Source organism: Mandrillus leucophaeus, unplaced genomic scaffold (genome assembly GCF_000951045.1).
Source record: "Mandrillus leucophaeus isolate KB7577 unplaced genomic scaffold, Mleu.le_1.0 Scaffold38, whole genome shotgun sequence".
Classification (NCBI taxonomy): domain Eukaryota; kingdom Metazoa; phylum Chordata; class Mammalia; order Primates; family Cercopithecidae; genus Mandrillus; species Mandrillus leucophaeus.
The window spans coordinates 2,365,431-2,389,655 of record NW_012104031.1 but is presented as its reverse complement, the minus strand read 5'-3'; the positions used below and the strand labels follow the sequence as shown (position 1 = coordinate 2,389,655).

The following is a 24,225-nucleotide window of genomic DNA, read 5'->3' as shown; positions in this document are numbered from 1 at the left end:
GGATGAGGCAGGCGGATCACAAGGTCAATAGATCGAGACCATCCTGGCCAACATTGTGAAACCCCGTCTCTACTAAAAATACAAAAATTAACTGGCCATGGTGGCGCACGCCTGTAGTCCCAGCTACTTGGGAGGCTGAGGCAGGAGAATCGCTTGAACCTGGGAGGCGGAGGTTGCAGTGAGCTAAGATTGTGCCATTGCCCTCCAGCCTGGGCAACATGGTGAAATCCTGTCTCTACAAAAAAATACAAAAATTAGCCAGGTGTGGTGGCATGCACCTGTAGTCACAGCTACTTAGGAGGCTGAGGTGGAAGGATCACCTGAATTCAGGGAAGTCAAGGCTACAGTGATCTGTGATTGTGCCCCTGTACTCCAGCCTGGGCAACAGAGTGAGACCCTGTCTGAAAAATGAATAGAACAACATTGCATTAATAGTGGGACAAAATTAGCCCTAGACTAAGCTTGCTTTGGTGTTACCTAAGAAAGCTTAAATGTGAGTTTTGAGAGAAACTGGGATGAAGCTTAAGAATATTATTATATTATGCAAAAATATCTGGCACCCAACAAAGTGAAATTCAATGTCTGGTATCCAATTGAAAATTACCAATCATGCAATAAAGCAGAAAAATGCAACCACAGTGAGAAAAATAAATATGAACACCTGGAAATGACACACATGATAGAATTAATTGACAAGGATATTGAAACTAGTTAAAAGTATATTCTGTATGTTCAAGAAAGTAGAGGAATGCTTGAAACATTGAAAGATTGAAAAGACTGGTATCAGGCTGGGCACAGTGGCTCATGCCTGTAATCCTAGCAGTTCGAGAGGCCAAGGCAGGTGGATCACTTGAGGTCAGGAGTTTGTGACCAGCCTGGCCAACATGGTGAAACCCCATCTCTACTAAAAATACAAAAGTTAGACAAACGTGGTGTGGGGGTTGGGGTAGGGGGGCACCTGTAATCCCAGCTACTCAGGAGGCTGAGGCACAAGAATTGCTTGAACCCAGGAGACGGAGGTTACAGTGAGCTGAGATTGTGCCACTGCACTCCAGCCTGGGTGACAGAGTGAGACTCCATCTCAAAAAAAAAAAAAAAAAAGTATCGAACTTCTGAAAATGCAAACTCTAGTGTCTGATATGAAAAACACACTTGTTAGAATCAGCAGCACATTAGAGAGTGTGGAATAAAAGATTAGTAAACTTGAACACATAGCACAGAAGTTCTTCAAAATTAAAGAAAAAAGGCTGAAGAAAATGAATAGTGTATCAGTAAACTGTGGGAGAACCTCTAGTGGTCTAATGTGTGTGTAATTGGAGTCTCCAAAGGAGAGGGGAGGAGGGAAAAAGGATTAGAAAAAGTAATGGCTGATAAGTGTTCAAATTTGATGAAAACTATAAGTCCTACATAGGTCTAATGGACTTCAAGCACAAGGAAGACAAGGAAAACAATATCATAACACGTTAACACTTAAAAAATTGTTCAAACGAGAAACTGAGAGGAAATATTCAAGGCAGTAGGAACTAGACATAGATAGAGAAACCAAAGGATGATAGCATATTTCTTATCTATCTTATGTGAAAACAATGGAGTTACATCTTTAAAGTATTGAAAGAAAAAAAAATTAACCTTGAATTCTGTACCCAGCCAAAATATCTCTTGAAAACAAAGGTGAGCTGGGTATGGTGGCTCATGCCTGTAATCCCAACACTTTGGGAGGCCAAGGTGGGTGGATCATGAGGTCAGGAGTTTGAGACCAGCCTAGTCAACATGGAGAAACCCCATCTCTACTAAAAATAAAAATAATTAGCCAGGCATGGTGGTGGGTGCCTGTAATCTCAGCTTCTCAGGAAGCTGAGGCAGGGGAATTGCTTGAACCAGGAGGCAGAGGTTGCAGTGAGTCAAAATCGCACCACTGCACTCCAGCCTGGGTGACAGAGTGAGACTCTATCTCAACAAAAAAGAAAAGAAAGGTGAAATAAAGACTATTTCAGAAATACAAAAGCTGAAAGAATTCATCACCAGCAGACTTATACTATAAGAAGTATTAAATCCTTCAGGGACAAGGAAAAAGATACCAGATAGAAGTCTGGATCTACAAAAAGAAACAAAAAGTTTTTTTGTTTTTTTTTTTTTTTTTTTTGGTAAAACAGTTACTGCTTAAAGGAAAAAGTACTACAATTAATCATGGGATTTATTTTATATTCTACATGTTCATTTGCTTAAATGACAGCTTCAAAATACATAAAGCAAAACCTGATGGAACTGTGAGGAAAAACAATTTTCACAATTACAGTCTGATTTTAGCACCTCTCAATAATTGCTAAGTAGAAAATTAATAAGAATGTAAAAGACTTGAACCACATTATCAACCAACTTAATGTAACAGATGTTTGCAGAGTACCTAGCAGCAAAAATAAATTATATTAAAAATGCTTCTTAAAATAGGGGATTTGGTAAAACTTTTTAAAAATAAAAGTTATACAGTACTCAGCATCAACAGAAAACTTTTTTTTTCAAGTGCACACGGGACTTTATCAAGATAGGCTAAGTTCTGGGGAGCAAGTATCAATGCATTTAAAGGGATTAAAATCATTCAAAGTGTGACCTCATAGCCGGGCGTGGTGGTGCACATCTGTAATGCCAGCACTTTGGGAGGCCAAGGCAGATGGATCACCTGAGGTCAGGAGTTCATGACCAGCATGGTGAACCTAAATACAAAAAAAATTAGCGTGGCCTGGTGGCACGTGCCTGTAATCCAAGCTACTTGGGAGGCTGAGACAGGATAATCACTTGAACCTGGGAGGTGGAGGTTGCAGTGAGCCGAGATCACACCATTGCACTCCAGCCTGAACAAAAGAAGCGAAACTCTGTCTCAAAAAAAAAAAAAAAATCATTCAAAGTGTGACTTCAATAAAGTTAGAAATAACCAATCTCTGGGAAATTAACAAATATTGGGAAACTAAATAATATCCTTCTATGTAGTCCATGTATCAACAAAGAAACCAAAAGGGAAGTTGGGACTCATTTTGAACTGAACGAAAAATGAAAGCACACATATCAAAATTTGTAGGATATAGTTAAAGCATGATTCAGAGCAAAATTTGTAGCATAAATACATACATTTGAAAAGAAGGAAGATCTTAAATCAATGACCTCAGCTTCTACCTTAAGAAACTAGAAAATAAAGAGCAAAGAAATCACGCCTGTAATCCCAGCACTTTGGGAGGCCAAGGTGGGCGGATCATGAGGTCAGGAGACTGAGACCACAGTGAAACCCCGTCTCTACTAAAAATACAGAAAATTAGCTGGGTGCGGTGGCAGGCACCTGTAGTCCCAGCTACTAGGGAGGCTGAGGGAGAAGAATGGTGTAAACCCGGGAGGCAAAGCTTGCAGTGAGCCGAGATTGCGCCACTGCACTCCAGCCTGGGCGACAGAGCAGGACTCCATCTCAAAAAAAAATAAATAAAAAATAAAGCAAATAAAACAAAGTAAGCAGAAAAAAAGGAAATAATAAAAGATGTGGGTGGAAATCGATTAGGTATAAAACAAAAGTAATAAACTCAGTAGAAATGAAAGGGCTTTTTTTTATTAGAAGATCAATGAAATTGATAAACCTCTGGCAGGACTGATCAGGAAAAAATAGAAGTGACACAAATTACATGAAAGAAGTGACATGACTACAGATATTATGTATATTAAGAGGTAATAAGGGAATATTATGAGCAATTTGATGCCAATAAATTAGACAATTTAGAAGAAATACCTTGAAAGACAAACTTACCAAAATTCACTCAAGAGGAAATAGTTAACTTCAACAGCTATATAACTTAAATAATTTGGATTTGTAGCTAGAAACCCCACAAAGACAACAGCAGGCCCAGAGAGCTTTACTATTATATTCTACCATACATTTAAGGAAGAAAAGCAAATACAAATTCCCCACAAAGTCTTGCTGAAAGTTAAAGAGAGCAGAACATTCCCCAACTCACTCTAGGCCAATCAGTGCAATTTTCCACATTCACGGCATGTAAAAGAAAAAAACAGCAACTATGATCTCAACACTTAGAAAACATAAGTAAACTCTCAGCAGATTAAGGTTAGTTATCTATGAAAAACCTACATCGATATCATGTTTAATGTTGAAAGACTTAATGCTTTCCCTGTACAATCAGGAAGAAGGCAATGATGTCTGCTCTCACCTATTCAGCGTTATACTGAGTGATTTAACTAGTGCAATGAATGAAACAAGAAAAAGTAGCCAAGATAAAGTAAGTAATAGGAAATGGATTTACCCTTTTGACTGAAACAACTGGAAAACTAGACTAAATATATGAAACAATGGTTTTTAAGATATTAGACGTTAGGCTACCGAGTACAGTGAACCCTGATGAATGGGAAAGAAATAGAGCTCTACAACTGGCCCAGCTTACTGCCTGAAATTGTTGCTAGGATGAAGGGAGTGGAAACCTAGGTGTAACCTAAACATCTCCCTGCATTGAAGAGATGGAACTGGATTACTGGGAGGCCGTGGCAACTAGAGTTCTCAGGGTAGAGTGTCAAACAGGAGAGATGCGTACAGAGGCAGGACTCAAGATCAGTTGAGCACATTCTTCTAAAGAAAAAAACTTTAAGGCTAGGTGCAGTGGCTTATGCCTGTAATCCCAGCACTTTGGGAGGCCAATGTGGGTGGATCACCTGAGGTCAGGAGTTAAAGACCAGCCTGGCCAACATGGTGAAACCCCATCTCTACTAAAACAAAAATTACCCGGGCGTGGTGGCACGTGCCGGTAGTCCCAGCTACTTGGGAGGCCGAGGCAGAAGAATTGCTTGAACCTGGGAGGCGGAGGTTGCAGTGAGCCAAGATTGCTCCATTGCACATCAGCCTGGGTGATAGAGTGAGATTCTATCTTAAAAAAAAAAAAAAAATTAAAATTTAGAAATAAGCAAAAGAAAGTATTCCCTGTCTTTTCAATGTCTTACTAGAGCACTGTTTAACAGTCCCATCCGAGGATTGTTGACTTCTTTAGGAGAATGTGTGTTTGACTTTACTATTTACCATCTGTTACAGCCCAAATCTGTGAAGTTAAGTGTTAACTTTTAGATTTCTGTCCAGTGGAAAAGATAACCCCAAAGGTTATAGTTTTATTGCCCTGGAACTCATTGACCAGTTTTGTATCTAATCTAGCAATCTTAATCCAGCGTTCTTTTTAAAAATAACATGTCTATAAATACACACTTCCTCCAATACTCTTGGAACCACTTTTATTAGTTTTGTGGTCCTATCGTTAATAAGTTAATGTATTTTTGACATGGGTTCATTCTATTATTTGTGTAAAAGACGTATTTTAAACCTTTTAAATATTATACGTTGATTGTTCTGGAAGTTCCAAATGGACACTTACCTGAAAGGCCCAAATGGACACTTACCTCAAACAATTAAGGAGTTTTACCCTTGAAGTGCGCCTTATGGAATATTTAAGCTCAGACATACCATTTTATTGGTCCCTGGAGTGAATCCCAGGTGGAAATATAACTTTAGCCTCCATCTCTTTCTTTATTCCTACCCTGTGTTGTTATTTTTGTTTTTGGTTCTTGGTTAAACTTGGTTCTATTTCTGATTTGCACACAGTTTACAAGCTGTTCTCAACTGATCATAGCAACAGCTGGGGGTCTGATTTTATGGTCTGCACATTTGGTTATGGATGTCAACATGATGGTAGTTTATATACTCTGTCAGCTAAGAGATGACAGAATATGGTTTGTGACTCTTTTTTCTTTATGTGAAACTTTGCCTATTTGTTAGTTCAAGTCAAATAAGAAAACATTTTGTGGCTGGGCGCCAGTGGCTCACGCCTATAATCCCAGCACTTTGGGAGGATGAGGCAGGCGGATCACAAGGTCAATAGATCGAGACCATCCTGGCCAACATTGTGAAACCCCGTCTCTACTAAAAATACAAAAATTAACTGGCCATGGTGGCGCACGCCTGTAGTCCCAGCTACTTGGGAGGCTGAGGCAGGAGAATCGCTTGAACCTGGGAGGTGGAGGTTGCAGTGAGCTGAGATCCTGCCACTGCACTCCAGCCTGGGCAACAGAGCAAGAGTCCATCTCAAAAAAAAAAAGAAAAAGAAAACATTTTGTGTACACTGGACAGGAAAATCTATTTGAGATCAGATCTAGTGAGATTTTGTATTCTGTGTTTACTTTGACCCTTGACTGAAGTTGTAGAACTGAAGCTGCAAATTTTGTGGGTCTGTGAGTCTGTATGAAAAAATTATTCACTTCTCATTGTATGAATTGGTCATATTTTCCTATCTCTGAGTATGTTAATTACACTCTTCACTGACACAGTACAAAGTTATCACACTTGATAATTCCTTTTTATCTTGTCACTTCTGATGCCTTTAAGAAGATGATGTGTGTGGGTATGTATGTGGCTATATGTGTATATGTTTGTGTTTGTGTGTATAGCTACTATTTTCAGTGGGAGGGGTTACGGTTGCCAGGTAAATACAGGACACCAATTAAATCTGGATTTCAGTAAACAATGAATAATTTTTTAACATAAGTATGTCTGAAATTCAAATTTAACTGGGGATCCTGTATTTTTTCAATTTTTTTTTTTTTTTTTTGAGACGGAGTTTCACTCTTGTTGCCCAGGTTGTAGTACAGTGGCGTGATCTTGGCTCATCGCAACCTCCGCCTCCCAGGTTCAAGCGATTCTCCTGCCTCAGCCTCCGAGTAGCTGTGATTACAGGCACCCACTGCCATGCCCGGCTAATTTTGTATTTTTAGTAGGGACAGGGTTTCTCCATGTTGGTCAGGCTGGTCTCGAACTCCCAACTTCAGGTGATCCACCTGCCTCAGCCTCTCAAAGTGCTGGGATTACAGGCGTGAGCCACCGTGCCTGGCCAAATTCTTTAATTGTAATAAGATATACATAACACAAAATGTACTGTCTTAACCATTTTTATGTATACAGTTCAGCAGTATTAAATATATTTATAACGTGCATCTTCATAATTCTTTTCATCTTGTAAAATTGAAACTCTGTACCCATTAAACAACTTCCAATTTTTCTCTCCCCTCCACCCTCTGGCAAACACCATTCTACTTTCTGTCTGTATGATTTTGACTACTCTGCCTCAAATAAGTAGAATATACAGCATTTGTCTTTCTGTGACTGACTTATTTCACTTAGGATAATGTCCTCAGGGTTCATTCATTTTGTAGCATGTCAGAATTTCCTTTCTTGTTAAGGCTGTGTAATATTTCACTGTATGTGTATACCACATTGTGTTTATCCATTCCTCCATCAGCGGACGTTTGGGGTTGCTTCTGTGTTTTAAATAGTATGAATAATGCTGCTGAGAACATGGGTGTGCAGTATCTCTTTGAGACCTGCTTTCAATTATTTTGGATACACCCCAAGTAGAATTGCCATGGTAATTTTACTTCTATTTTTTCGAGAAACCACCACAGTGTTTTTTATAGTGGCTGCACCATTTTACGCAGCCACCTTGGCTGACTTTCATTTGTATCTTTTCTCTGTAAGAAACCGTGACCATGAGCATAATACTTTTCAGTGAGCTCTGTGAGTCTTGTGAATTATCAAAGAAGGCAGTTTTTGGACCCCCCAAATTTATAGTTTGTATCAGAAGTGAGGATAGTCTTGTGGGCACTGTTTCCTCAAACTTTGTAGTTTGATTAACTCTAGGTAGAATATACCTGTACTTTGTATTTTTATTTTTCTGCCCCAACATGATGTGCAGAAATATACCTACTATAGCATACTGCCAGATATAGTAAATAGATCTAGTTTTAATGTGAAGGTCGTTGAGTTTTATTATCGTGCATTTTCAAACTTCTATTGAAATGATTAATAAGTTTACCTTAACTGATGTTGTGGGGTTTTTTGGTTGTTGTTGTTAGTTATCATTAGTTTATTATAAAAGAGAAATATGGAAATTATTTACATGATGAAAGATTTCAGAACTTCAGTGGAATGGGCAGCTTCACGTTGATGCCATTTCAATAGTGACTTATTTCAGTCTACGTACTTTCCAAGAATGTCACCATCTCTAAATAGGAAATAATCCTTGTCATCTAGAACTACTTTGGTGCCTCCATATTCTGGGAGAAGAACTTTATCTCCAACTTTAACGCTAACTGGTTGAATCTCTCCACCCTTTCCTTTAGAATGCGATCCAATAGCAACTACTGTTGCTTGAGATTTTTCTGGAAGCATAATACCTCCTTTGGTTACAGTTTCAGCAGCACTCCTTTCAACCAATACTCGGTCAAAGAGTGGAAGAAACTTTCTAAATGCTTGTCCTACCATGACTCCCTCCACCTCAGACTCATACTCTGCTCTCTTGTTTTCATATTCATCTGTCATCAGGAGTGGAGCCAGGCTTTGTAGGACCTGAAGCTCATGTAATTTGGGGGCTCTTTTTGTTAAAAAAAAAAAATTTTAAAAGAGTGAAAATATAAATTTTCAAATTATAAGTACAAAATTATGCACAGAAGTAAGTTTTCATTTAGAGTGAAAAAAGAAATCATAACAAATTTAAAAATTTTTTAAATCAAGAACACAAATGATAAAATCCAGAAAAACAACATAATATTTTTATTAATTACCTGAATCACCTCTGTGATACTTTTCTTCCTGCAACTCTGATTGCTTCATCATATGACAATATTTTGTAGTCTTTCTCTCTCCTCTTTCTTTCTCTCTCTCTTTCTTTCTTTCTCCTTCCTTCTTTCCTTACTCTTTTTTTTTTTTTTTTTTTGAGACAGGGTTTCACTCTGTCTCCCAGGCTAGAGTGCAATGGCACCATCACAGCTCACTGCAGCCTTGACCTCCTGGGTTCAAGTGATCCTCCCACCTCAGCCTCCCAACTGGCTGGGACTACAGATGCGCACCACCAAGCCCAGCTAAGTTTTGTATTTTTTATAGAGGCCCTGGGGTCATGCCATGTTGCCCAGTCTGGTCTTGAACTACTGAGCTCAAGCAATCCACCTACGATGGCCTCCCAAAGTGCTGGGATTACAGTTATGAGTCACCGTGCCGGGTCAAGATTTTGTAGTATTTTCTGTTACATGAATATAAAGATAAATCAATCTTTTCTCCTTCTTGTTTGAAATTTATTCTCATTACTGATTGTTTAGAAAAGTTTCCTTCAGCTTTACAACTTCCTTTTGGTAATACCATGTAATTTCTTAAGATGGTTGTCAAATGTGGTAAAACGTCTACCAAGTTTCTTTCATATATAAACTTTAAGATTTCAGGGTGTTCGGCTGGGCATAGTGGCACATGCCTGTAATCCCAGCACTTTGGGAGGCTGAGGTGGGTGGATCACGAGGTCAGGAGTTCAAGACCAGCCTGGCCAAGATGGTGAAACCCCATCACTACTAAAACTACAAAAATTAGCCAGGCACAGTGTCAGGTGCCTGTAATGCCAGCTACCGGGAGGCTGAGGCAGGAGAATCACTTGAACCTGGGCGGCAGAGGTTGCAGTGAGCCGAGATTGTGCCACTACACTCTAGCCTGGGTGACAGAGTGAGACTCCATCTCAGAAAAATAAAAATAAAAAAAGATTTCAGGGTGTTCAAATTTTCTTGTGCAATGACTAATCTCAAACATACTTTGCATTAATAACATTCACTAATTTGTCATAGATGTCTTATTTTAGTGAGTACTATGTTACCGTTATAGTTAACTAAGCGAGACTTCAATCTATTTCCAATATGTTTATATGATTCATTTATCTTCGTTTATTGGATTTTTTTTTTTGAGACAGAGCCTCACTGTGTCGCCCAGGCTGGAGTGCAGTGCTGTGGCTCACCACAGCCTCCACCTCCCAGATAAAGGTTCTGGCAGATTCAGTTTCTGGTGAGGCGTTCTTCCTGGCTTGCAGACAGCTGCTGCCCCTGTGTACTCACATGGCTTCTCCTCTGTGTTCATGAAGAGAAAGAGAGTTCTAGTTTCTTTTCCTCTTATTTATTATTATTATTTTTTGAGACGAAGTCTCACTCTTGTCCCCCAGGCTGGAGTGCAATGGCATGATCTCGGCTCACTGCAACCTCCGCCTCCCAGATTCAAGCGATTTTCCTGCCTCAGACTCCCACGTAGCTGCAATTACAGGCGCCTGCCACCACGCCTGGCTAATTTTTGTATTTTTAGTAGAGATGGGTTTTCACCATGTTGGCCAGGCTGTCCTTGAACTCCTGACCTCAGGTGATCCACCCGCCTCGGCCTCCCGAAGTGCTAGCATTACAGGCGTGAGCCACCGCGCCCGGCTGAGCCACCACGCCTGGCGCCTTTTCCTCTTATAAGGACACCAGTCCTGTTGGATTTGGGCCCCACTCTTATGATCTCATTTAACCTTAAAAGCCCTATCTCCAAATCTAGTCACATTGGTTAGGGCTTCAATATATAAATTTCAGTGGTGGCTGGGGAGGGGACTAGGGAGAGGTGGTGTGCTGGGAAACAAAATTCAGTCCCTAAGAGTAAGCATTTTAAGCTTAGCATATTACTCACTAAACAAAATCTTGGTTCTATTCCTATAAAAGACTGTTGATGCCTGGCCCATCCTCCTGCCTCAGCCTCCCAAAGTGCTGGGATTACTGGTGTGAGCCACCACGCCCGGCCTCCTGCTGGTTCTTGCTCATGGTGCTTTGTTTCCTGGCAGTTTTGCGATTTGTTTTTGTTTTTGTCTTGCTTCATTGCTCTACTGACTTTTTAAAAAACATTTTATTTGGAAATTCCTTGAGGCCTGGGATAGATGAGTTCCTCCAAAGGGACATGCTTCTTTTGAGCATCTGAGGGCATCATTGTACTAGGACTATTTGAATCCTAATTCTTGGCTTATGATTTTTTTTTTTCTTTTAGGTTATAGTGTTAGGTTATATGTGTTTCTGCTGCAAACCTGCATTAGGGCTGGCTTGTGGTTACAGGTTCTTGGAGGAGATAATCTCCCTTTCCCGACTCAGCACCAAATTTTGAGATGAGCAATTACTGTTGTAGTCATCTGGTGGTGGTAATTATGGTGGAGAAATGGATGATTTCTAATTTGCCTTACACTGAGAGAGTAACTCTTTGGGACCCAGCTTTATAGGGGGAAGAGGGAATCTCCTTTTAGATTCCCTATTTTAGGTGGGTCTGGGCTTTCATTTCCAACCCACATGCTGCACAGTGCTATTAAACTTGGACCTAAGTTCTTCCAGTTTTGGTAGATATCCTCTAGATTTCACTTCATTCTTACTTTATTATATTTCATTGTTTGAAATGTATTTTTCACATTTTAACATCTTTGAAATCAGTATGTATCTTAAACTGTCTACAATCACTGTCAGCCAGTCAGCCATTACATAAATGTCATTGTTTATGCATGTATGAATATCGAAATTGCAGCATCAAAATTCATTGCAGAATGAATGTCAGTGGCTTGGAAGAAAATCTTGAGACTAACAGTGGAGCATTCTTTTAACCCCAGACATCAAATGTTAGTGGAGAGGGGATGGTACAGTGAATCAGACTTTTCAGCAACGCTCCTAAAATGAGTCAGAAGTAGGTTAGTGCTGCATAATAGCAAAGTCAGGCTTAAGAGCTCAGTATCAATGTTTTTTTCATTATGTTAAGGATTGTTTTTTGAAATAATACATTACTAATGTTCTTGATGGCACAGAGAATTGTGTGGAAGAGTCAGATTAAATGTGAGGTAGTTTTAAGCATAACTTAAGCAAATTTTTCACTTGCATTTTACTGTTAATATATGCTCAAGAGTAACATATGATTAAAGATAAGCTGGATCAGGCTGGGGTGCTGGCTCACACCTGTAATCCCAGCCCTTTGGGAGGCTGAGGCAGGAGGATCACTTGAGCCCAGGAGTTCAAGACCAGCTTGGACAACATAGCAAGACCCTGTCACTACTAAAGTAAAAAAATTGGCCAGGTGCCATGGCTCATGCCTGTAATCCCAGCATTTTGGGAGGCCGAGGCGGGCAGATCACCTGACATTGGGAGTTCGAGACCAGCCTGACCAACATGGAGAAACCCTGTCTGCTCTAAAAATACAAAATTAGCCGAATGTGGTGGCATATGCCTGTAATCCCAGCTACTCTGGAGGCTGAGACTGGAGGACTGCTTGAGCCCAGGAGGTCCAGCCTGCAGTGAGCCATGATCACACCACTGTACTCCAGCCTGGGCGACAGAGTGAGATCCTGTCTCAAAAAACTAAAATTACAAAAATAAGCTGGGTGCGGTAGTACAGTCTCAGCTACTCAGGAGGCAGAGGCAGGAGGATTGCTTGAGGTCAGGACTTCAAGTCTTGGGTAACATATCAAGATCTTGTCTTTAAATAAGTAAATAAATAAAAACGAAAGGAAAAAATAGAAGATATGCCTACAAGATCTTCCATAAGTATAAAATAAAAGTTACAAGAAAAAAGTTATAGGAAAGCATTATGTCATAGTTTGATAGCATTTTTGTTTCTTTCTTAGTAGTAAAGTAATGGCATATCTTTCAACCAATGATGCCTTAGAATAGACATACAATACATTAAGTAATCTTTACTTTCTTGTCAGCTTCTGAATGCATTTAAGACTTTTTAAAAATCCAGTAATTTTAGTTGATTTTACCAGATGGTTCAGCCCTATAGTACCTCGTCTACTATACTAAACAGAAATATTTTTGTAGTACTTTTATAATCAGAAAACATAATATTTCCAAAAAATTGTTTGGTTTAGAAGTGGTCTTTCCGGAGAAAAGAGTAAGAACTATAGTAAAAAAAAAAACAACCAAAACTTTTTTTCTTTGGGATAGGAACATTTTTAGCATGTTTGTATATTATTTGTGTGTTAATGCTTCTAATATTTTGTGTATCTCTTCTCTCTTCTTAATTAGATTTTCTGGAGGCTTGTATATTTCTTGTTTTGGAGACAGAGTCTCGCTCTATCCCCCAGGCTGGAGTGCAGTGGTGTGATCTCCGCTCACTGCAACCTCCACCTCCCAGGTTCAAGCGATTCTCCTGCCTCAGCCACCCAAGTAGCTGGGATTACAGGTGCCTGCCACCATGCCCCATTAATTTTTGTATTTTTAGTAGAAACAGGGTGTCACCATGTTGGTCAGGCTGGTCTTGAAATCCCAACTTCAAGTGATCTGCACACCTCGGCCTCCCAAAGTGCTGGGATTACAGGTATGCACCTCCATGACTGGCCTGTCATTGTTTTTTATATAATAATTTTATATAATATATAATAATTTTTCTTACTCAAATACTGCTTTGACTTCATCACAAAGATTTAGATAGGTTGGTATTTTCATTATTATTTATCATTATTATTTTTAAATGGCTAACTAATAATACATCCTAACATTTGTCATACACTTTTATATGGCCCACCAAGCACGCTCTTTTCGTACTTTCCTTTCTTTTTTCTTTTTTGTCCAAGTTCTCATCTGTGGGGTACTTATTTATTTTACAGGTTATTGACATCTATTCCTAAGACTATTGATGACTATGCCTAAGAAAACATTTATGCCAGTAATGTTTCATTGTGTTTGTTCATTTTTTTAGTGTCTTTTTTTGTTTAAAATAGAGAAGGGATCTTGCTTCGCTGCTCAGGCTTGTCTCAAACTCCTGGCTTTAAGCGATCCTCCTGCCTCGGCATCCCGAAGTGCTAGGATTACAGGCATGAACCACTGCACCTGGCCTAATGTTTAATTGTGGATGGAAAATATAGCCCCAAAAGTATTTTCCTTTCTTGTCTTTAATGAGATTTTTCTCTATAACCGGATATGCTCAATTTCTTTCTTTCTTTTTTTTTTTTTTGAGACAGAGTCTTGCTCTGTCACCAAGGCTCGAGTGCAGTGGCGCGATCTCAGCTTACCGCAAGCCTCAGCCTCCCGAGTAGCTGGGACTATAGGTGCCCGCCACCATGCCCGGCTAATTTTTTGTATTTTTAGTAGAGATGGGGTTTCACTGTGTTAGCCAGGATGGTCTCGATCTCCTGACCTCGTGATTCACCCGCCTCAGTCTCCCAAAGTGCTGAGATTACAGGCGTGAGCCACTGCACATGGCCTGGATGTGCTGAATCTCTATACATGAATGTATATAGCCATTGTCTGTAGAATATAAAATCTGAAATAATGTTTTATGTTATGAATTATACTGTTTCAGTCCTTCATGCCTTTATACATACTGTCTGCTTAACCTGTCATGGATATTAGATAATTAAAATCTCCTACTATAATTGTATTTTATATCATTTTCTCATTACAAGCCTACCAGTCTACATTATATATTTAGCTGCTGTGTTAGTTTGTATCAATTCCTTAATATTATATTTTCATCTCTGGCTATCCTTTATCATATGGGAGAACTCCACCTGCTTTAGTGCTTTCTTTTTTTTTTTTTTTCTTTTTCAGCAAAAGTGTCTACTCTGTTGTCCAGGCTGGAATGTACTAGTACCATCATAGCTCATTGCAGCCTCTAACTCCTGGGCTCAAGCGATCCTCCCACTTCAGTCTCCCGAGTGACTGGGACTGCTGGCATAAGTTACCACATCTGGCTAATTTTTAAATGTTTTATAGGGACAGGGCCTTGCTATGCTACCTAAGCTGGTCTTAAACAGGACAGCTATGGCATGGCAGGCGGCTTACCCAAGGGCAAATGATCCAAGAAGGAGGGAGAGAGAACAAGACAGAAGCCACAATATCTTTAATAACCCAATTTCCCAAATGACGTACTATCACTTTTGCTGTATTCTGTCGGTCATAGAGAACAACCCCAGTACAATATGAGAAGAGACAACACAGGATGTCAATACCAGGAGGTACGAATCATTGGGAGCTATCTTAAGGCTGGCTACCTCAAACACCCTATTTTTATTCTACTGGTGAATATTTTAAGTTCACAAACATCCTTAACTGTATATTTGCCTACTTATAGCTGCCTGATAAAAAAAAAACTTTAGCCATCATATTATAAGGTAAGCAATTTGGTTTATTTTGGCTTATTTTATAACTTTCTTATCCTTTCTTGTTATTAATTTACTTACAGGTTTTATAGTTTCCAAAATCAATCTCTCTTCTACATCTTTTTCTAATATTATATTAATTAAGAAGACTTACCAACAACTGTAGTTAATAGCACTGCATCAATCAGAATGCTACCAGAGAAAAAGAACCAGTAGGAAATACAGTTAGCCCTGGAACAACATGCGTACGAACCACGTGGGTCCCCTTATACATAGATTTTTTTCAATAATTATATTGGAAAAGTTTTTGGAGATTTGGGACAATTTGAATAAACTTACAGCCTAGAAAAACCATGTAGTCAAAAAATATTGAAAAAAGTTAAGAAAAAGGTATGTCATGAATGCATACAACATATATGTAGTCTGTTTTATCCTTTGCTATCATAAAATGTACACAAATCTATTATAAAGAGTTCAAATTTATCAAAACTGACAAACATTTATACACTGAATGTGGTAACTTTCACAGTCGTGAGCAATGTAAACACAGGTAAACATGCATTATTAAATCATAACTGCATAGAATTAACTGTTGTGCATGCTGTGCTGCTCTGATCATGTTTTACCTACCTCCTGTTGCTGTTGTGGTGAGCTCAAGTGTGGTTAGTATCTGTTTAAACCACCGTGTGGCCTTAATCATCTCTGCATGAACAGTTCATCTCTCTAGTAGATTGTACATCACAATAAAAAATGATTTCTTGAAGTTCTAGCATATTTTTCATCATGTTTAATGCAACACCATAAACCTTGAATAACACCATGTGTCCCATACCAAGTGCCACTAGTGACTAGAAGTGTTTCCAAGAAGCAGGAAAAAGTCCTGACATCACAAAGAAAAGCCGAATTGCTTGATGTTTACCGTAGACTGAGGGCTGCAGCTGCAGTTGCCTGCCATTACAAGATAAATGAATCCAGCACAAGGACTGTTGTAACAAAAGGAAAGGAAATTCACAAACCCATGGCTCTGCTATGCCGGCAGATACAAAAACTCTGCACACTTTGTGAAATACCTTTTTGTTTGGTATTGAAAATGTAGCTCTTTTTTTTTTTTAGATAGAGTCTTGCTTTGTCATCCTGGTTGGAGTGCAGTGGCGTGATCTCGGCTCACTGCAATGTCCACTTCCTGGGTTCAAATGATTCTCCTGCCTCAGCCTCCCAGATAGCTGGGACTACAGGTGTGTGCCACCATACCTGGCTATTATTTTTTTATTTTTATTTTTATTTTTTTTTTGTATTTTTTTGTAGAGAGGGAGTTTCACCATGTTGGCCAGGCTGGTCTCAAACTCTTAACCTGTTGATCCACATGCCAAGGGCTCCCAAAGTGCTGGGATTACAGGATTATAGGCATGAGCCACTGCACCCAGCTGAAAGTGGAGCTTTTATGTGGGTACAGAATTGCTGTAAGAAAGGTATTCCTATAGACTCTAATATGATTTTAGAAAAAGTGAAGTCATTATATGACAAAAAGCAAAAGGAAGGTGAAGGATCTAAAGCTGGAGAATGTAATGCCAGCAAAGGATGGTTTAATAATTTTGTTTGTTTGTGTGTTTGGGTTGATAATTTTAGAAAGAGGTTGGGATTAAAAAATGTCAAGATGACAAAAGAAACAGCTTCTGCCGACCTAGAAGCAGCAGATGAGTTCCCAGATGCCACTGAGAAAATCATTGAGGAGAAAGGATATCTGCCTGAACAGGTTTTTAATGCAGACAAATGTGTCCTATTCTGGGAAAAAAAAAAAATGCCAAGAAAGACATTTATTAGTAAAGAAAAGAAGTGAACACCAGGATTTAAGACAGGAAGGGATAGTCTAACTACTGTTTTGTGCAAATGCAATCAGGTTTATGATCAGAACTGCCCTTATTTATAAAGCTACTAACCCTCGAGCCTTGAAGGGAAAAGATAAACACAAGCTGTTAGTCCTTTGGTTGCACAACAGTAAGGCCTGGAAAATGAGAATCCTTTTTCTGGAGTGGTTCCATCAATACTTTGACCCTTTCTTACCTTACCAGTGAGGAATTGCCTTTTAAATTTCTTTTGATATTGGACAACGCCCCTGGCCACCCAGAACCCCATGAATTCAACACCAAAGGTATCAAAGTGGTCTACCTACTCCCAAACACAAGATTCAGCCTTTAGATTCGGGGGTCATAAGGACCTTCAAGGCTCATTAACGCAGTATTCTATGGAAACATTGCCAATGCTATGGAGGAAAACCCTGATGGAGAGAACATCATGCAAGTCTGGAAGGATTACACCACTGAAGATGCCATCGTTGTCAGAGGAAAGCTGTGAAAGCCATCACGCCTGAAACAATCAACTCCTGCTAGAGAAAACTGTCCGGATGTTGTGCATGACTTCACAGGATTTATGACAGAGCCATCCGAGGAAATCATGAAAGAAAGTGATTGTGGATATAGGAAAAAAAAAAAAAAAAAAAAAAGTGGGCGGGGGGAGGGGGATGAAGAGTTTCAAGATTTGAATCTTAGAGAAATTCAAGAGCTAACTGACACCACATTATAGGCATTAACAAAAGATGACTTGAGGGAGAGGCGTGCTTCTGTACCAGTGCCAGATATTGAGGAAGAAGAGGTAGAAGAAGCAGTGCCAGAAAACAGACATTATACAATGTGGCAGAAGGGTTCTGATTCCTCAAGACTCTTTTTGATTTCTTTTATAATATGACACTGAAACTAAAGCAAATGGTGGAAGAAGGATTGGTACCATGCAGAAGCAATCATAGAGGGATGAAAAAGCTAAAAGATCAGCAATTATGATGTATTTCTTTCTTTTTTTTTGTTTTTTGAGATGGAGTCTTGCTCTGTTGCCCAGGCTGGAGTGCAGTAGTGTGATCTCGGCTCACTGCAGCCTCCACCTTTTGAGTTCAAGTGATTCTCCTGACTCAGCCTCTGGTGTACCTGGGACTACCTGTGTGTGCCACTACACCCGGCTAATTTTTGTGTTTTTAGGAGAGATGGGGTTTCACCATGTTGGCAAGGCTGCTCTCGAACTTCTGACCTCAAGTGATCTGCCCACCTCAGCCTCCCAAAGTGCTGGGATTACAGATGTGAGCCACCATGCCTGGCCTATACCTTTTAAATTGTGTGACTTGATTAAGGGCATATGACTAAAACAGGATCAGGTTAGGATCAAAATTCAAATATTTGGAAAACAGGACATTTTCTTTTCCACTCTACCGTGTGCCTCCACTGTAGAGAAGAAACAGCGGCAAAATCATGGCATTGGATAGGAAATGGGCTACAGAGATTGAAATTGCTTTCTCTCCTTGGCCGCCTGCCTGCCTGCCTTACTTCCTCCCTTCCTGATTTCTCTCCTGCCTCCCTTCCATTCTTTCTTACACTTCAGTTATAAACTGTTTCAGGCAAACAGAAAACTACAGTGACTACTTTAAAAACAATGTATCCACCACAGAAAACTACAGTGACTAATTTAAAAACAATGTATCCACCACTCAGCTCATCACATCTTACTTAACATTTGGTCATACTTACTTCAGATGTTTTGTTTATTTTTAAGAAGCTAAACATTACATATATAGTTTAATCCATTTTGTACCCTTCTGATAAAATCTTTTTCTTTCTCCGCAACCCTGTCCATTATCTTAGTATATATTATATTCTTGAATAGTTTAATACATTTGTTATATGCTATAATATATGATTGTGTTCTGCCTGTTTCTAAAGTTTATTTAAATGGTGTCATATTATAAATATTATTCTGAAAATTGCTTTTTCTATTGAAGATTATTTTTTAATATTTGTCCATATTGGTATATGTAACTCTAGCATATCCATCTTAACTATTAACTATTTTTTATTGAATAAATATGCTTGAATTTATATTCATCTAGTTATCTATTAATGAGCATTTAGATTATTTCTAATTTTCTCTGTTACCACAGTGCTGCAGAGAATATTCTTGTACATTTCTCATTGTACATACATACGATAGTTCTCCAGAATATTTCTACTTGGGAGTAGAATTGTTGGTTCATATGTTATATGCATCTTCAACTTTATTAGTTATTGACAAATCACTCCCCAAAGTGGTTTTACCTGTTTACCTTCTACTCGCAGTGTATAAGTTTCCAATTCTCCATATTCTCACCAAGATTTAGTTTTGTAAGACTTTAATTTGATTTTCAGGCCAGGCACAGTGGCTCATGCCTGTAGTTCCAACACTTTGGGAGGCTGAGGTGGGAGGATTGCTTGAGGCCAGGAGTTCAAGACCAGCCTGGACAAAATAGTGAGACCCAGTTGCTACAAAAAGTTTAAAAGTTAACCAAGTGTGGTGACATGCACCTGAAGTCCCAGTTACTGGGGAGGTTGAGGCAGGAGGATCGCTTGAGTCCATAGGTTTGAGGCTGCAGTGAGCTATGATTGTGCCACGGCATTCCAGCCTTGGTGACGGAGTGAGACCTTGTGCCTAACAACAACAACAACAACAACAAATACAATTTTTAGGCTGGACCTGGTGGCTCAAACCTGCAATCTCAGCACTTTGGGAGGCAGAGGCAGGCAGATCACCTGAGCTCAGGAGTTGGAGACCAGCCTGGCCAACATGGTGAAACCCTGCCTCTACTAAAAATACAAAAATTAGCTGGGCGTGGTGGTGCACACCTGTAATCCTAGCTACTCAGGAGGCTGAGGCAGGAGAATCACTTAAACCCGGGAGGCGGAGGTTGCAGTGAGTGGAGATCATGCCACTGCACTCCAGCCTGGGCAACAGAGCGAGACTCTGTCTCAAAAACAAAACAAAACAAAAAACCATGATTTCTGGTCTGAAGAATATGAATGAAACCTAACTGTTTTAATTTGTATCTCTTTTAGTAGAGAGGTGGGACATCTTTTCTTGTGTTTATTGGCTATTTGAGTTTTCTCTTTTGCAAATTGCTGGTTCATCTCTTTTGCCTGTTTTTTCTCTTAAGTTACTTTTTATTTTATTGATTTGTAGAGGTTCTTTTTATATCTTAAATATTAACTATTTGTCAGTTATATTTATTACAATTATATTATCTTAGCCTGTGGCTTGTTTAGCTCCTTATTTATGGTGTCTTGTTTTACAGAAGTTTACATTTGTAACACTGTTAAATTTTTGGTCTTTTTCCTTAAGGTTTGTTCCCAACATAATAAAAATATTCTCTAATATTCTCTTCTAAAAATGTTAATATTTTGATTTTGATATTTAAATCTTTATCTACATTTTTCCTTTTGTACATGATATAAAATAGGGATTTATAATAATTTTTCAATTGCAGATTATTGATTTTTCTAATATAATTTTTTTCAATAATCTATTTTTTTTGCTACAAAATTTGTAATGCCACCTGCATTATGTTTTTATGGGTCTATGCTTAGCTCTCTATTCAACTCACTGGCAGGTGTGACAATTCCTAAAGCATTACCAGGATGTTAAATATTATATCTTGGTCATGTGTAGTGGTTCATGCCTGTAATCCCAGCACTTTGGAAGGCCGAGGTGGGTGGGTCACTTGAGCTCAGAGTTTGAGACCAGCCTGGGCAACATGACAAAACCCCATTTCTACAAAAAACAAACAAACAAACAAAAAAAATAGCCGAGCATGATGGTGTATGCCTGTAGTCCCAGCTGCTCAGGACGCTGAGGTGGAAGAATCACTTGAGCCCAGGAGGTCGAGACTGCAGTAAGCCGTGATCACATCAGCCTGGGAGACAGAGTGAGACCCTGTCTCAAAACAAAAAACAAAAAGCAAACAAACAAACCAACAGCAACAAAAAACACTTGTCTTTATAAGACATCTTGATATCTGGTAGAATAAGTCCCTCTACCTTGTGGTTCCTCTTTAAAATTATCCTGGCTAATCTTGGTACTTTAATCTTTCAGGTGAATTTTGTAGGTTCAACAGAACAAACTTACTGGAATTTTGTTTGTAATTTCACTGGATTCTTAGATTGATTTGGGTCTGACTTACTTTTTTATCTTATTTTATTTTTTGAGGCGGAGTCTCACTCTGTCACCCAGGCTGGAGTGCAGTGACACGATCTCAGCTCATTGCAACCTCTGCCTCCCAAGTTCAAATGATTCTCGTGCCTCAGCCTCCCGAGTAGCTGGAATTATAGGCACATACCACCACACCCAGCTAATTTTTGTATTGTTTTAGAGATAGGATTTTGCCATGTTGGTCAGGCTAGTCTCAAACTCCTAGCCTCAAGTGATCCACCTGCCTCAGCCTCCCAAAATGCTAGAATTACACATGTGAGCCACTCTGACCGGACCTGACTTACTTTTTCAAATTAACTTTTAATATTAAGAATTTTCATCCATGAACATAGTATATTTTAAAATATTTACTTAGTTTTATCTTCTGTATGTCTTAAAATTTTAGAATATTCTTGATAAGGATTTTTGAAGATGTATTTTCAGTAGCTTTTTCCTAGCCTGATAATAGCAACAAGTATAGTAGCAGGGAGCTTGGGGATGAATACCCAAAAGAAAGAAGATTCTGAAGAATGAGGGAAGAGAAATTTGACCTGGGGCTGTCCAGTTGTGTACTGATTCTTTTTTTTTTTTTTTTTTTTTTTTGAGATAGTTTCACTCTTGTTGCCCAGGCTGGAGTGCAATGGTGTGATCTTGGCTTACTGCAACCTCTGCCTCCCGGGTTCAAGTGATTCTCCTGCCTCAGCCTCCCAAGTAGCTGGGATTACAGGTGCCTGCCACCACGCCCAGCTAATTTTGTATTTTTAGTAGAGATGGGGTTTCTCCATGTTGGCCAGCTTGATCTCGAACTCTTGATCTCGGGTGATCCGCCCCCCTCGGCCTCCCAAAGTGCGTCAGCCACCGCGCCTGGTCTGTGAATTACAGGCATGAGCCACCTAGCCCAGCCTGTGTGTATTGATTCTTGCAATGGCTTTGTATTGTGTCAATATAGCAAAGCTGTAACTATATTTCCCGTAATTTTCTTTCCTATGTATTTCTTGGTTAGAATTATCCACAAGAGAAAATTGCATAAGATTTTGAAGGTAGAAATGAAGTAGTAGCCAGTTTTATGCTCTGAAAGTCAGCATAGACCAGGCGCAGTTGTGTAGCTCACATGTCAGTTATCTACTGGCTCATTTTGCTGGTTTTGGGACAGGATCCATTTCCCACTGGATCTCCTCTTTCATCTTCTCCAAATCCTGTACCAAGTGCATGTACAGCTCTATGCTGAGGAATACCAGCTTATCCTGGAGCTCAATCCCATTACCTAGAGTAGAGGAAGTGAAAGAAAGACACGTACAGTTCCAGTTTGTCTTCATGGATTCCACTTTGTCCCTTGTCTCTCCCACATCTTCCCTTTTCAATCAATGACCTGGCTCACCTCAGGCCTGGCAGCAGATGCAGAAGCAATAAATGTGCATAGACTGCTTAACCAGCTCCCATGATTGCATGAGATCTAATCCCTATAATAAATCCTTTATTCTATGTTACTCATAGTGGTCTGCTTTCCTGATCAGATCTTAACCGATGTAATTGCCATTTCCCTAAAGGTTCCAGAGGGAACATCTGAAGAAGAGAACGAGAATATGATTAATTGCATATAGGCTCTGAGGGAATGAGAGAATATCTCTGAGAATTCAGGGATAAGACATAATTCTTGCAATAAAATGCACAAAGACTGATGCTGTGGAAACTACAAAGTTTAGTATCAGTAGAGAGGAGTCTGAGACATACCTCCATACTGCTGCACACAAGCAAAATCATTGAGCAGGAGGCAAAATTAGGAATGCAGGCCTTATTTGGTAATGAACTTTATTTTTTATTGCCGATTTATTTTAGAAGTCCCTTACTGTAATATCTGGCACAGTGTGCACTTAACAAATGTTTGTAAAATGAATTGAAATTAGACTATCTATCTTGAAGATGTTACAAGACTCGCCTTTGCTACAATACTATTAATTAGGCCAAAGAGAAATACTATTGCCCTGGGTTTGAGAGAGTGATAAAGGGATAGTACAATATTGTCTCTTTTTATGGGAAAATACGGACTGGATAAGAGAATCCCTGGCTTTTGGAAGAGGAAGTAAGTTTAGTGCAGCCCTCTCATTTTCAAAATGAGTTCAAGAGAAGTTAATTGACTTGCCCAAAGTCAAGGGCAAAGTTTGTGTCAGAATCATGTTTACAGGAATATGTTCACCCCATTGCTCCATTCACTAAATTACACTCTCTTCCTCGGAAAACAGTTGGGCACATTTATTTATTGTTGATTGAAAAGTTAAATCTGAGTACTGACAAAATCCATCTTAATTTGGTGAGAGATCTCTAAAGGCCAGGCCTTGCCTCATTCAACATTTTCTTTAACAACTTGGATAAAGACCTATGGAAAGTACATTTTCTTTTTTGAAATTTTTATTTTAGGTTTCAGGGCTACATGTGAAGGTTTGTTACATAGTCAGTTCATGTCACGGGGAGAAATACTTATCAACATTTTCTTTTTTCTTTTCTTTCTTTTTTTTCGAGATGGAGTCTCACTTTGCCGCCCAGGTTGGAGTGCAATGGTGTGATCTCAATTCACTGCAACCTCCACCTCCCAGGTTCAAGCGATTCTTCTGCCTCAGCCTCCTGACAAGCTGGGATTACAGGCGCCTGTCACCACACCTGGCCAATGTTTCCTATTTTTAGTAGAGATGGGGTTTCACCATGAAGTCCAGGCTGGTCTTGAACTTCTGACCTCATGATCTGCCTGCCTTGGCCTCCCAAAGTGCTGAGATTACAGGCATGAGCCACCATGCCTGGCTTACTCATAACATTTTCAGGTGACATAACCTGTAGTAATTATAACCTATTACATTGACCTAGAGAGTTAGCATTCCAAATCCTAATTAAATAGGCTATATGTTTGGCTGAAAAAAAAAAATGTACAGGGGTGATTGGAAAGCCCAGTATATATATTAAATATATAATAAGCATTGGGAGGGAAAGACTTGGTTTGGTAGCAGTTCATGAGAAAAAAGGCCTGGAGTTTTATAGGAACCAATGAGTGATACAAATAAACTTTTTTTTTTTTTTTTGAGACATCGTCTCACTCTGTCACCCAGGCTGGAGTGTAGTGATGCAATCATGGCTCACTGTAGCCTCCACATCTTGGACTCAATCAATCCTCCCATCTGAGCCTCCTGAGTAGCTGGGACTACAGGTGCACACCACC

The 24,225-nt window shown here is 39.4% G+C and overlaps 1 pseudogene across 1 annotated transcript; it reads right to left on the bottom strand.

The window, feature by feature from the left end:
• Positions 1-7,931: 7,931 nt before the first annotated feature.
• LOC105547066 lies at positions 7,932-8,371 on the bottom strand (annotated as a pseudogene). The gene has a single exon (XR_001007176.1). The product of XR_001007176.1 is annotated as a 10 kDa heat shock protein, mitochondrial pseudogene (transcript).
• Between the last annotated feature and the right edge of the window lie 15,854 nt (positions 8,372-24,225).